The following is a 15,054-nucleotide window of genomic DNA, read 5'->3' on the forward strand; positions in this document are numbered from 1 at the left end:
GAACCCCAGAAGATTCTCTAGTGAATGTAATCGGTTGGAAAACTAAGTTACTGGACCCCTGTTTTTAACCCGTGGAACATGATTCAGGCTTAATGTAGAGATGTCCTGGGAGGTTGTACTCTCAAACGTGATAAGCTGAAGCAGTGGGTCTTATAGACATGTTTATAGATATGTTTATAACAGGAGTTATTCTGTAAATAATGCCATATCTTGCAAGTCGTAAATTCATATCTCTTGTAGTTTCATATCTGATATAGAAGAACTACAGAACATGCCACGGTATATGATCATTGAGCCCCACTGTATCCGAAGAAAGCTTATAGATCCATTTTTGCTCTCTGAGGAATAGATATTTAGAAACATTTTTCACATGAGAAGATATGAACGGCTTCTCCAAGACCGTCCATGTGAACTCAAGAAAGTGTTTGGTTAACTGCGTCATAGATTTTTTGCAGCGGAACGAGCTCTTATGCTCCAGCATTCGTATTCGCACCTTGCGGGTGGCCATTCCTACGTATTGGTAGGAGCAAGGGCAAGTCAATAAGTAAATAAGGTGCTCGCTGTTGCAGTTAGTAAAATGAGTTTGTAACCAGGGCCTGTGGGTGCCTATGTCTATTTCTGTCGAATGTTTGGTTTGTGGACAGATAGAGCAATTACCACAGGGATGATGCCCAACTACAGGTGGTAAATCCCACAATGTGCCTAAGGTCCTTTTTGGGATTTCTTTAGGGCGCGTGTGTATGAGGCGATCCCTGATACTCGTAGATCTTTTGAAGGAAAACAAAGGCATTGCGATTTTTTCATTGCCATGATTCAGAATACGCCAATGCTTTCTGATGATTCACTGTAGGCTATTGCTTCTGGTGTTAAATGTACTCACAATAGTGAGTCTATCAGTAATAGGTTTAGGAACAGATGGTTCTAGGAGCGCCTCCCTATTGTTATTATGCGCTCGCTTGAGAGACCGCTTGATCATAGGTTTAGGATAATGTCTCTCCAATAGTTGTGAAGACAGATTATTGGCATGGATCATGAAATCATCCTGACTGGAACAGTTCCTCCGGACACGGAGGAACTGACCGTATGGTAAATTATCCCTCAGGGATTTGGGGTGATGACTTTCGTACAGAAGCAACAAATTTCTCGCCATAGGCTTCTTGTACAACTCACTCTGCAAGCCTGCAGATGTCACGTAGATCGAGAGGTCCAAAAAGGACAGTCTCTCTTTGTGGGCCTCAAAGGTGAATTTGAGGAAATTATTCCAACCATTCAACCAAAGATGGAATTTGCTCACTGATTCGAGACTCCCTCTCCACCCTACCAACACATCATCGATATAGCATTTCCACCATATTTACGATGATTGAAAAGGGTTGGTTGGTGTGAGTACGTGCTGTTGCTCGAAATGATGCACGTATAGATTTGCTAGGCTCGGCGCGAAAACGCTGCCCATGCTCGTTCCAGAGGTCTGCAGGTAAATGGTGTCCTCGAAATGGAAATAATTCTCTTTCATGGCCAGTGTAGCCAGAGCCATAATGAATGTTATGGGCGTGATGGTTTCGCAGATATTCTCCCCCAGGATGGATGTAACCACTTCAAGAGTTTCATCCTGGGGGATGGAGGTATACAAAGATTCCACATCGAAGGAGACCAACAGGTCTCTTTCGGGGTCGAAGTCGATTTCAGGAAGTACCCTCAATACGTCCTTCGTATCTTGCAGGTAGGTGGGCATCCTCTGCACGATGGGTCTCAAGAAGAAATCCACCAAAGTGGAGAGGGGTTCCAGGGCTGAACCCAAACCGGAAATAATGGGTCTCCCTGGTGGCGGTCTTTGTGGCTTATGTACCTTAGGGAGAAGGTAGAAGTAGGGCATAACAGGAAACTCTGTTACCAAAAAAGACCCTTCATTCAGAGTGATCCAACCCTCAGCCAATGCCTCTTCTACCATATGTTTGAAAGACCTATCCTGTGTTTTCCATAATTTGGATACCTCGTCTCCTACTGCTTTCTACAACTCCTGACATTTGTTTGAATGTTCCCATGTTTAACCCCGATTTTGGTGTGGAATGTGGACAATCAGAAGCACATACTTATTCCTGAATCACTAGCCGACTGCAATTTACCTGATCCTCACCAGCCACCTTTTCTATGTTTTGACTATTCTGGTTGTTTTCAATCTTGGAGTCATTGATTTTTGCTGTGATCAACTTTTAGGGTGTTAATGGGTTCGGGAGACCCTCTGCTGTCCTGTTTCTGATTAGATAGCTGGTGTTGGATCTTTTAGAAACATTATTTTTTACTGGGAATCATTTTTGCAAATAACAAAAGTAACAGTGATATTAACAGGCTTGTTGTTACCAGGCTTGTCTTTTTTAGTGTTTCTAGAGTTTCCTTGGGCTTCTTGGTGGCATGTTTTGTTGTTTTTGTGCCAATTGTTTCCTGAGTCTGCCCGACTCGATTGTAGTAGATTCGTTTGCGGTTATTTTCTCCTTGCTGTCTTGATGGACAGTCTCCTAATAGCCAGGCTGAGCTGGGCTGGGCTATTGTAACTGTAATCCATTGTTATATTTGAAGATGATGTTGATTTTGTTTGCTGGTTGTGGTTTGAGTTGTGATTGCTGCTAAAGTGAAAACACTCAGCAGAAACAATCCAAACTTTATACAGAGCCATTCTCAACTGTGTGGAGCACCAAATTGATTACCAAGCTCACCACAACCAGTAATAACAATAATACTTTCCTCACTCATGAAGGAATGTCACCTCAATAGACACAGGCCTGAAAATAGTGCTACAAACTGACGGCTCTAAAAAAGTAGAAATATCATAGTCAGTCAGCAGGTCTGATCCCCTTCCTTAGACAGCAGGGCAATTGTTGAACTTGGCCCTCCCTGTAGGGTTATACCCAGACTTTTTGCTTTTACTTTTAAGTCTCGGATGATAATCTTTTAACAGGAAGAATGAACAAATTACTGATTTCTTTTCACAAAAAGAGTTCTAAGCAAGAAGTGCTCCTTATATTCATATGCTGTTCTGGGTAACAGATGCACCTAAATTTGGAAAGACACAGATGAGTCTGTACTTTCTTTCATAGAGAAGTATATTACAAGTACCGTGTTTCCCATCACATGTTAAACCTTCATGTTTTTCACATTCTGAACCAATTGCTTCTTCCCAGTTCTCTTTGAAAAAAAATACATAAAAATACATAAAACTGTTAGAATAACCTTCTTAAAAAACAACAGTACTTTATACAAAAATTTAGAATGTACCCCAAAAAATCCTGCCAGGACTGGAGACACAGTTTCTGTCTACCCCTGAATTTCAACCTGCACTTCTTTATGGTGGAATACCTCAACCTCTTCCCCTTCTCTAGGGCAGTAAATTGTCCCTCCGATCACCAGGAATATGACTGCAAAGGCCAGCTCTTCAACCCTACTCTGAGATCCTCTGTACCTTAGCGCTGGGATGCCTCCGGGTAGCTATGAGCTCTATAAATGCTGCTTCATTCATTAGTTCATACCTCTAGAGATACTTCATATGCCTCAAACCACTTGTCTACATCACCTCCTCCTTAAAGACAGACACCAAGTCTCTGGGTATGCCGACTCTTTCTTCTGCACATTAGTAGTGCTCTCACTATTTTTGTTAGACTGTAACAGCGATTTAGCCTTCAAGTCAAGCTCTTTGACACTCATTTCATGAGCCAGCTAGACTATTTCTCTTCTCTGCAATCAGATGCAGCCTCAGGTCCCACTCAGCCTGTCTGTCCTTGAGGTTCTCATAGGACTGGGTTTGGAAGGAGACAGTACTTCCTGCCTTAAATCCAATAGGGTACTCTCTCTCTTGGGGAATTCCATCTTTCCTCTTGAACCTTTGCCCAGTGATTTATCTGCTCCTTTCCCTCCTTCTCCAAGTCACTACCCTCTAGGGCCCTGATGTTGAGATTTACTATAATCAGGGTTCTCCCTTCCGAGGAGCATGGAAGTAGTCCTTTTCAAACTCTTCCTGTGTTGCATATTGCATTCTGTGGATGTCCTTCTAGACTCTAAGGCTGAACTAATACTTAAACCTGCACATATAGGTGAGCAAATGGGTGTGTGAATGGTTTTATGGGTGTGTGACTGAGTGTTGCAGTCACTGTCTGACTATATGAGTGGAGGGTACATACACACTTTTCTGGAAGTGTAACTGGGTCTGCAAGTGCATGCCTGGCTGTGTGAGTATGTGCAAATTACATACCATCAAACTGCATACTACAAAGAAACAACCACATCAAATTTTAAGCACATTCATTCATACTGGCATAATACAAATACTAAACTTCAGGATACAAATTCCTCGTTCTTCTTTCCTACTCACTGTATTTTTAGTTCATGTTCTCATCTAAGTTCCCTTCTATTTTCCCTTCTAGGATAATAAATATAAGCTTCACAATTTCTTTTAGCTTTTATCCACTCACAATTTTCTTATCTGAATATTCTTGTATATACTAAAACCTAATTAACATACCTGTAAAAGCTCTTTCTGTTCTCCCAATTTTATTTCTATACCTTTTAACATCTGTTTTCGTTCCAAATCTCAGGTAACAACTCCAGCACTCTACTTCTACTCTCAGTAGAAAAACAGCTAAAATGGCTACATGTCACCATGTGCTCTTACTATGCTGCTCTAGTTAACAAATCACAGGCTTCCTTTCATCTTTTTTTGTTGGTATACCTCTTCTAAATGGTAAGTATTTCTTTCACCTTTTCCATGTCTTTTTTGAAGAAGCTAAATTTGGTTGATTTTTTTCCCTGTGAATCTGCGAATCCACCGCAGTGCTCTGTAAGGCACCCCATATAACTTCACAATGGATTTGTGGAGCCACATAGGGTCTGAGAGTGGGGCTGAGAGTAACCCTGGGTGCAGTGCTTCGCTCTGTCCACGGAGTGTACGTAGTGTTCCTACTTCGCGATTCGAAAAGTAGGCGTAAAGGGCAACACCCTCTTCTGTATCCCCATTTTTAATATTAAATGCCCTAAAATTAATGAAAAAGAACTTACCTTGCATGGGGCGTCCCGGGGCTCCTTCTTCCTGTTGACGCGCCGACTTCTTCGGATGAATGCGCATGGGCCCCCGCATTTCTCGCAAGAAATGCGCATGCGCGGGCGCCCGCAAATTCACATTCGTCTGAAGAAGTTGGCGCGTGGGGCTACGCGTAGTGTGTGGGTGGCCGGAGCGCCCACTCCACTTCACAGAGCTTTGCCTAGCCCCATTACACGCAATACACCCACCCTTGGTTGTGAGTATATGCGTGGGTCTTTGAGTGGGTGGGTTTCAGAGTGGGTGTGTGAGTATGTGAATGCGTCTCTGCGTGGTCACGTGAATTTCTGACTGGGTCTAAGAAAGGAGTCTCTGAGTGGGTGCTTGAATATCTGACTGGGTCTGAGAATGGGTGTGTGCATGCCTGAATGGATCTGTGAGCGGGTGTGTCAAAGTGTGACTGACTCTGTGTTTGGGTGTTGCAGTGTGTGTGTGGGTCTGCGAAAGGGTGTGTAAGTGTGAGTGGGTCTGTGAGTGTCTGGAGGAGTCTGTGAGTGGATCTGTGAGTGGGTACATGAGTGTCTGAGTGGATGCATACGTGTCTGAATGGATATGTGAGCAAGTCCAAGAGTGTCTTAGTGGGTGTGTGAGTGAGTGGGTCTCTGAGTGGGCATTGGAGTGTCTGTGCAGGTCTCTGCCTGGGTGTCTAAGTGTCCATGAGTGTATGCATATGTATCTCAGTGGCTCAATGAGTGGTTGTATACTTTTAAATTTATGGCCAAGTGCATGGATCCACTCTGATTTTACATGGGGGCCTCAATAAGCATCACAGTGGATCCACAGATTCACACATGCAAGGTAAAAAATGCATATAGGTCAATTTCTTTTTCATGGGTCCCTCCTATATTGCACATATGGAGTCAGGTTATGTCTATCATGACACATTCTATTCCATTTGCTGTCAATACCTACAACAGGAAACCATTCCTTTGTATCTAAAATGGCAGCTGCAACTTTCCTCTCAGGTTGCGGTCAGCCAATCAAGTCATTGCTGGTGGCACTTGAATATGTGAAGTCTCCTCAGGGATCTGTGGAGGGTTTTTGTTCCTGGAGATATATATAATATTTGGCCCCCGCTTAACGTAGCAGCCCGAAAGTTTCAACACAGCAGCTACTAAGTGGTAAACTTGTCTTGAAAATGAAATGAGAAGTTATTGACAAAACAAAAATAGTTTTCCCTTATATATATATAAAATTCCCTTTAAGTTGTGAAGTTTCTTTAAAAAAAGGCCGGCCCTCGTGGGATGGGGTCAAATTCGGCACAGAAAGGGGGGCCAAGTGCCACCCATTTTAAAATGGCCTTGTCCTGGGAGATGAGATCTCTGGGGCTAAAATTGCCCCAGGGAAGGGGGCACCGGGCTCCCTCCCTTAATATAAATAAAATAAAATAAAATAAAAAAATTACTGGGAAGTCGTCTCAGGCCCCTCACCCTTTCACCACCATTTTGCAAACGTGCCTCCTGGCACACTGCTGGTTAGGGGATGAAGTCCCCTTGGATGCTGAGGGTCCTTGGGGGGCCTCTTGTTACCTTCAGTCCCACACAGCGTGATTGCTGAGAGAACCTCAGAGGCCATGCCCCCTTTCTCTACCACTCTGCAAAAGCACATCCTGGTGCACTGCTGGTTGAGGGATGAAGTCTTCTTGGATGGTGAGGGTATTGGTGGCCCAGAAGTCATCCTCTTACCTCCAGTATGTCTAACACAGCAGGATTTCTGAGAGCTGGTTGGAGACCCCACCCCTTTTCTGCAAACACGACTGCTAGTTAAAAAACCCATAGAAATTCACCTAAAAACAAAGGTGACAGGGATGTTATAGTTAGGAAATAGTTTTTGAAAAACCTTAGAAGTTCACTGAAAAAAACAAACGTTACGGGGTTGTTATAGATGTCACCAGTGATGTCATGAATGATGTCACTGACCATGTCATGATTGATGGACCATGCTAGGTCATAAGCAGTGCATTGTGGGTTGTAAGTCATAGTTAGCTTAGGTGGTTTTAACTGATGAATTTCACTAGATTTGTACGAGTAAAATCTGAGCCTAACTATAACGTCCCTGTAACCTTTGTTTTTTTCTGTGAAATTTGGAGGTTCTTTTTATTCTAATTTCCTAACTATAATGATATTTATATATATATATATATATATATATATATATATATATATATATATATATATATATATATATATATATATTCACAGAACTTCGTTGCCTCCTCTGCTGTCTTCAGGAAAAATGAAACAGGACCCATTCAGTCAGTTTGCTAAGTTTTATTTGTGCAACATAAGTACCGCCATGACGCGTTTCAGGCCCTTGAGCCCTTGATCACATGACGTAGTTAGACATACCACCACCTTTTAAAGTGCACTCACGAGTCATCTGACCACTGGGCCTATGAACATAAACAACAGACTACCGCCTGATTTCAGTACAATTCCAAGGAGGAGTAAAATACAATATTTTACGCAAACAATGTTATCTGTAAACAGATTTGCTCCCCCAAGGCAATAATAAAACCCCGCTTTCACAGATCACATAATGTCACTCCCGTTAAGCAAGCCACTATAAATTCACTTTGACATACACCTTAATATTATGTGCAAATATCCGCCATTGAATAAATAGAGTAAAATCACAATAAATAAATAATCATATATGTACATATATTTATACTTGTCTAAATATACATCATTCACATTATGATTTCATTCAATAATTGTGCAAATCTGCTACTGTAAGTGCAAAAAACGCACATGGCTAAGTCCAAATGTGCTTATAACGATTGTAAACATTAGGTTTTAGAAATAGCGGTTCAAATTTAGCCCATGTGGGCTCTCCAAAAATACTTGAAATCACTGCGTTCCAATTGCCCTATCAATGTGGCGAAACACTATATTATGCAATCTTAACGGAGTAAAAGAAAAAGAAAATCAAGAATAATTATTCCTGTCACCTCATGTGTCTCATAAATCAATAACATCATCATTTTACTTTTTAAAAAGCAATCTCATGTTTAGATGACTCCCTTTCTCTACATATAGGCCTTCCCCCACCCCACTGAGGTTACTTCAATTGGTTGTCTTTAAACATGTTACAGGCCTACTAAGCTCTTGTCACTCAACTGACCATCACAGACATGTGTGTAAGTCTTCAGTAGCGTTCAAACCATTGGGTGTCTTGGAGTTCAGTTCTATAATATATCTTGTCTCCAATAACCTCAATTGGGCCTCCCTGTCCCCTCCCCTTCGGAGTGGTGGGACCATGTCTATTGCGAAGTAGCTGAGGCTCCCAAGATCCCCTGCGTGATAGGAGTTTATATTCCTTGCCACCGGGTAAGCCTCATCATGGTTGTTGATCACACGCATGTGCTGGAGTATGCGTTTGTGGACCTGCAACTTGGTATTTCCCACATATTGCAGGCCCACGCACACTCCAGCACATAAACAACAAACTCCGACTTACACGTGATTTTCTTGGTGATGGGTTTCGGTGTCTCGCTAAATGGGGTCATGTAAGTTGTTCTATTCTTCCCCAATTTGCATGCCTTACATACGGCACATCTAATGAAACCCTTACTGGTTTGTAGCCAATCACTGCTGTTGACAACCTCAGGACTACTCTTTACCAACATATCACTCATTGACCGTGCTCGGCTGAATGTAGTTCCCAGCTTGTCTGATAGATTTCTGCCAATAACGGGGTCCCCCTTGATAATAGACCAGTTTCTCCGGATGATGATCTGTAGTTGTTTGTGTTGCCGGCTATATGCTGTAATTAGCCTAGGTTGTTCTAATTGTACATCTCCCCTACTTTGGGTCTCCCCGAACTCCACCTCTTGGCTTAGGTGACCTGGGTGCTGGTTGGCCTTAGTGATGGCTTTATTCACCACTGACACCGAATATCCGCTTTCAAGAAATCTTTCCTTGCTACTGTTCTGGGCTTGGATGCATGTCTCTTCCATACTACAGATCCTTCTGATCCTCAGCATCTCCCTGTAGGGGATGCTTCAGATCAGATGGGCCGGATGGTGGCTGGAGGCGTGCAGGACTGTATTTCCCGCTGTCCCCTTCCGGTGCAACCTTGTCTCCATTTTGCCTCTCTCAATGTAGACCTCCACATCTAGAAAATTTACCACAGATCTACTAATCTGACCAGTAAAATTCAGATTCAAGTTGTTGATTATAATGTCTGAGATACATTTCTCTGCATCTACTTCTGGCCCTCTCCAGACTATGAAGAGGTCATCAATCAACCTATACCAGGCTATGATGTTATTGGATATGACCTCCTCAAATGTGGTCCTGAGGACCTGCTCCTCCCACAGCCCCATGTGCAAGCACGCGTAGCTGGGAGAGTAGTAGGCCCCCATCGCCACTCCTCTTAGCTGCTGAAAGACCTGGTTTTGAAAGAGAAAATAATTATTGGTGAGACATGCTTGGATCATCTCACTAATCATTGCATTATGGTCTAACATTAGAGCTGGTTTGCTGCGCAAAAAGTGTCCCACTGCTCGTATCCCATCCGCATGGTTGCTACTCGTGTAAAGAGCAGTGACGTCAAGAGTGATTAGCAAATAATCCTCTGGCCAAATTATTGGTCGTATCTTCTCAAGGAAATCCCCTGTGTCCCGCAAATACGATGGCAAGGATCTCACGTGTTCCTGGAGAAAATGATCGATATACCATGAAGTGTTCTCAAATGTCCCCTGTCTGGCCGAAATAATCGGCCTCCCTGGTGGTTTTGCTGGATCTTTGTGCACCTTGGGGATTAGGTAAAATACCGGAATCACAGGGTAGTTGGTCTTTAAAAATTTGAAATCATTCACACTCAGCAAACTTTCTGCTCTTCCAAACTAATAGTTTGGAGTTGAAGCTATTCCATGCTGCCTTTGCCGTTGGCCAATCACTGCGGCCATAACATTGCCTGTCAGTTAGGTGTTTCAAGGCCTCCTCCATATACAAACTCCTGGGCCATAGGACGATGTTACCACGCTTGTCAGCTTGTCTGATGATAACCTTGTCCTCACTTTGTAATTTCTTCATTAGACTTCCATATGCATTGTTACGCTTGCGGTTTCTGTTGTCATTTGTTACCGTCGTCTTATGTAGGCTCATGATTTCTGAAGTCACAAGTTCATTAAAAACGTCTATATTATCATGAGTGAGCACAGGATTGAAAGTTGACTTGGGTTTAAAATGTGTTGATCTCGGGGCATTGGTTTTTAATGGCACAGTAATCCTCGCAATGTTATTCTCCGTGCTTCCTTCCCTGAGCTAATCCTGTAAATCGCAATGAAGCTCATAATCTCCAGCTAGTACTGTTGAAGAACTAGACAACTCGGTGTCACCTGGTATCAGTGTGTTTCGTGCTCTGCTCTTGTTTAAAAGATGGAACTTTCTCAATTTGAGCTTCCTGATATATTTGAATAAGTCCAATCTTGTTCTGGTGTAGTCAAAACTACTAGGTGGGCAGTAGGACAAGCCCAACGATTGTGTAGTTATTTCCTTTGGGCTTAACTTTATATCTGTCGAGTTAATTATTGTCATTGCTTTATTTGCTTGTCCCTTTAACGATGATTCCATCTTTTCTGATTTTTCTTTTTGGGTGCCGGGTTCTCCCCGCTGCTTGATTTTCCAGCACTGCCTGCGCCAACTGCGTTTGATGTTACGCCTTTGTCTTGCTTGGAATTTAGAGTGTGGGATCTCAGGGTCTGTCTGCGGTCGTGTCTCAGGCATTCCACTTCCTGAGCTAAAGACCGTTTGGTAAACCCCAATCGCTCACTCGCCACTCTTTGCTCATTTTCAGATTCGCTTCCCGGTATTGAACTCAGATATGACTGTGATGTGGATGATGCGGCTGATTCCTTCGCACCTATAGCCAAGTTTTGGGTTTGGGGGATTCGTTTAACCTTGAGATAGTCATATCTCTTAGCAAATGTAAATATGCGTCCATTTTGATAGTCCAATTTGTCCCGCTGGAACTTGTAGGTTTTCCGTTTTTTTATTACATCTTCCTCCTTGGCTAATCTCACAGTCATCTCCTCTCTATATTTTTTCTCCAAAGAAGCATCCCCCAATGCCGTAATCTGCTCATTTAAATCCAATATTTTGATTTGTAGGCTTGCACCGTCACTTTCAGCATATTTTATTAAAATCCTCAACAGGCGGCTGGAGGAGTCCAGATTGCACTCAGCCCACTCCAGATATATATATCTTCACTACCCATCTCTTCAGTAAAATCATTTATGGGTCAGGGGCAGACACCAATTCTTTGCCAAAGATTTTATTTTGCACAATATTCCAGCTTGACACATTTTGGCCACAACACTGGCCTTGTTCACATGTATGCTGTGTCAATGGTAATCGTCTTAAATCATGTCATGTGTTACATAGATATGTAAGAAAAACGCCAAAATTCATTCTCTTTCTGGCTTACCACGTACGTTCACACAGTTGTAAATACATTCCAAATTTCAATTTTAAGTTGGATTTTAACATGCCAATCAATTGCCATCATAGACTTATCAGGAAATCTATATTAAAGCATAAAAACAGAATTTATCATATGATTTGCTTATAACTTCATAAAATACCGCTTGGCTTGTCCTTAAGGTGCCATATTGTCTGCCTAGTAAGTATTGGAACTAATTTCCCACTTTGTATGGTTTTCATTATACCGCTGATTTGAGTAAAACTAATTGTGCAATACATTCTAATTCTAAAATTGAGCCCATGTGGGAAAACATCTAAAAAAAACCTCCAGGATTTTTTTCTTTACTAACCATACATTCACATCCAATTACCTGCATTATATCAATACAATATCCATGTAATATTGGTCATGGGAATTATATGTTGAATTTCTCTCCACAATTTGTGTTTTTATAGGCAAACATCCAAAACCACCAGGATTGAATCCCCACTACACCTGCCTGTAGGCTGTCCAAATTCAATAAACCAAACATGTTTGTATGCTTGCCATTGGTGCTGTCCATGCATTGTAATAGAATGCTAAATACCATATAAAACAATCATTTGGAATGACCTATAGGTTTCTAATACTTCCCATACCCCTATCACCTAATTCTGCACTGAGTGATAAACACAAAAAACACAAAGGTTACAATCATGTTATAGTTAGGAAAATAAAATTAAAAAGCCCTTTGAAATTCACTAAAAAATAAAAGGTTATTGGGGTGCTAGAGTTAGGTTCAAATTTTAGACACATGGAACCATGGAATATCAACAGTTATAGTTATAATTATCTGAAGAAATTATTACTTGTGCACTAATGAAACGATTACTTGTGCCCTGGCCTTGCACAGTTTTCTCATCAATATTTTTATTAGAAATGTTGCAGTGATATTATCAGTGATGTCAGAGAAGTTGTTGTTACTGATGTAATATGTGGAGCAATTAGCAGTGCATGGAGAGGGCAAAAGCTATAGTTACCTTAGGTCACAAGTTGTAGTTTCCTGTTTTCTACAGCTGACTTTTCTCCCATCTGTAGATGTGTTTTACTTTCTTTTTAGTATGCTTTCCCTTGCCCCACTCTTATATATCTTGTGGTATTGTAAGACCAAGAAAACAGATTGATGGTACATTGAAACAGATTGCAGGCCCATGTAAACTAGCATGTTGGTTAAGAAGGTTTAAAAATGTAAAAAAGGGATAGAGTTACAAATGGTCATGGACCCCCCCCCCCCCCCCCCCCCAAAGTTGTCTTATTTATACAGTCTACCAGCAGTTTCCATGACAGTGCAGCATGGCAGGAAAGGAATGAGATCTTATTGCCAACCAACACCATATGTCCTTCAATGACCATTCCCTTCCATCCCTCCATGCTTCTCAGCATGGTGAGGAGTGCCTGTATTTTAAAACCTCCGAGAGCATAGCAAAGTTTTTCCACCCCGGCCTACCAAAAAAATAATGCAGAGTAGCAGATCCACTGGTATGCCTGCATTAATTTTGCACATATAGTATCAAGTATTCTATTAATTGTGCAGCATATATGCCTTACTCATTAATGAGAGGTATTTACAAACAAAGATTCTTTTCAAATTCACCATGGTGGTATTCTGGCCTAATTTCTTGCAGTCAGTGCTATTGTTATGTGAATCATGTGTGGGGGAAACATTGTTCTGTGACTAATCACATCAAAAATATCAATGGCCCTAAGAAACAAGCAATGTTCTGCTACTGTGCCAACATAGACAAGAGTTTTCATTGAGAATTACAATTTTTTTTTTCCTTTCTTGATATAGCTACTCCTGCTGCAAGAGGTTACCCATTTGGGCAGGAAATAGATACTGGCTGTGTTGTCAGAGCATAGAGGCCATAGTGGATGAATACTGCCAGCTGGTGGCCTTGGAGAAGAATGAGGAGGAGGCACGTGCCTCCAGTTCTGCCTGCCAGCCTGGCCTGCCTCTATCCTGGCCACACCAATGCTAGTGCCACCGGCAGCTGGGGTCCACTCCTGCTGCCCAGCAGAACACCAACATGCCTGCATGGATGCCTTCTGATCTTTTTTTGGAAATTGAATTTTTTGTGGTGGGAGGTACTGTGTTGTTGTGGGTGGAGAGGGTGGGAATTGAGAAGGGATGTTGGGGAAGAGTTGGATATGATGGGAAATGGGTTTTTCTTTCTAATACATATCACTCGCAAAATATCTTTCGTTGTTGCACTGCTTTTTATCACAGCATTGTGTTTTTTTATTGACCAAATGCTGCTCTCTGAAATCATCACATACAGTACATTGACTTTTCCCCTTAGACTTTCTCTATCTGAAGACCCTTGCCATATGTCTCTTTGCTAGGTAACTGCACTTACGTCCCATTCCTGCAGTGAAGTATACCCAATACCAAACTAGGATCAAGAACCTAGGGCTCTCATTTATGGGATTTTGGTGTTGGGAAGTGTCGCAAGTCCCCTTGCTGCGCAGCCCTACACCGTTTTTATGCAATACGATGCATTCCTGTCCATTATTCCTGTGCTGGCGCTGTTTTGGCAGCCTAGCTGCAACGTAGGCACCCTTGCCTCTGCTGCATGCAAGATTGTTTTTGTGTAGGAAGGGGTACCTTCCTGCACAGAAACAATCCTAAGAGGCTTTTTCCTCTTTTTATGTATGCTTCAGAATGCAGCACACATGGAAAGAGGAAAAAACAATGAGAGAGAAAAATATTTCACCTTGTTACGCCTCATCTCAGGGGGCATAAGGATTTGGCTGTTCCCAGATTTACGTGATTTTGTATTTTTCCATAGATGCTGCTTGAAAACACCCACGGCAACGCCCATGGAAAGCCTCCTGAGCACAGGGTAAGGTGACACAGCAATTTGCGTCCCATCTTCATTCTCTAGATTTATGAGGCAACTCAAAGCCAATGCAACTCTCTGTTGGAGAGGGTCTTGTTGGCGCTACCTTTTTTAAGGTGCTTCTCCCAACTGAGCGTGTAATGTTTTTTTTCATTTGGGACGTTTGTTCTACAGTACCATAGTGTGAACCTGGCTTACCTCATAATAAACTCAAGTGATAAATGAAGCATATTGCAATGTTATCCTGTGCTTGCTAATCATAAAGAAGTCCCAATTGGGGAGGAGAACTTGTTTATGTACCACTGCCAATGCCTGAAGAACTGGAGGTCGATAGGTGTGTCTTTGCCTCTCTGCAGTGCATAATTCGACTGAGGTGGTGGTGGACGCAGATCTCAGTGGAGGCCTTACAAATATGGAAGCTGCTGGTGGTGATGGTGGTGGAAACAGTGCCATGTACCTCTGAGTAGGTTGAATAGGAGGGGCCATCTTGGTGTCCTCTGAGCCGCCTTCTCTGCTGACAATCACTGGCTCATCCTCATCACTGTCACCATCCATAATTCTAAGGCTTTCAGGAACTTTCCTTTTCTCTTGTCTCTTATGGCAGGTCTCAGACCAATTCATGTACTGATCATCAAAAGTGGGTCTTGGAGAAATGGTGCA

This window comes from Lissotriton vulgaris, chromosome 11 (genome assembly GCF_964263255.1).
Source record: "Lissotriton vulgaris chromosome 11, aLisVul1.2, whole genome shotgun sequence".
Classification (NCBI taxonomy): Eukaryota; Metazoa; Chordata; class Amphibia; order Caudata; family Salamandridae; genus Lissotriton; species Lissotriton vulgaris.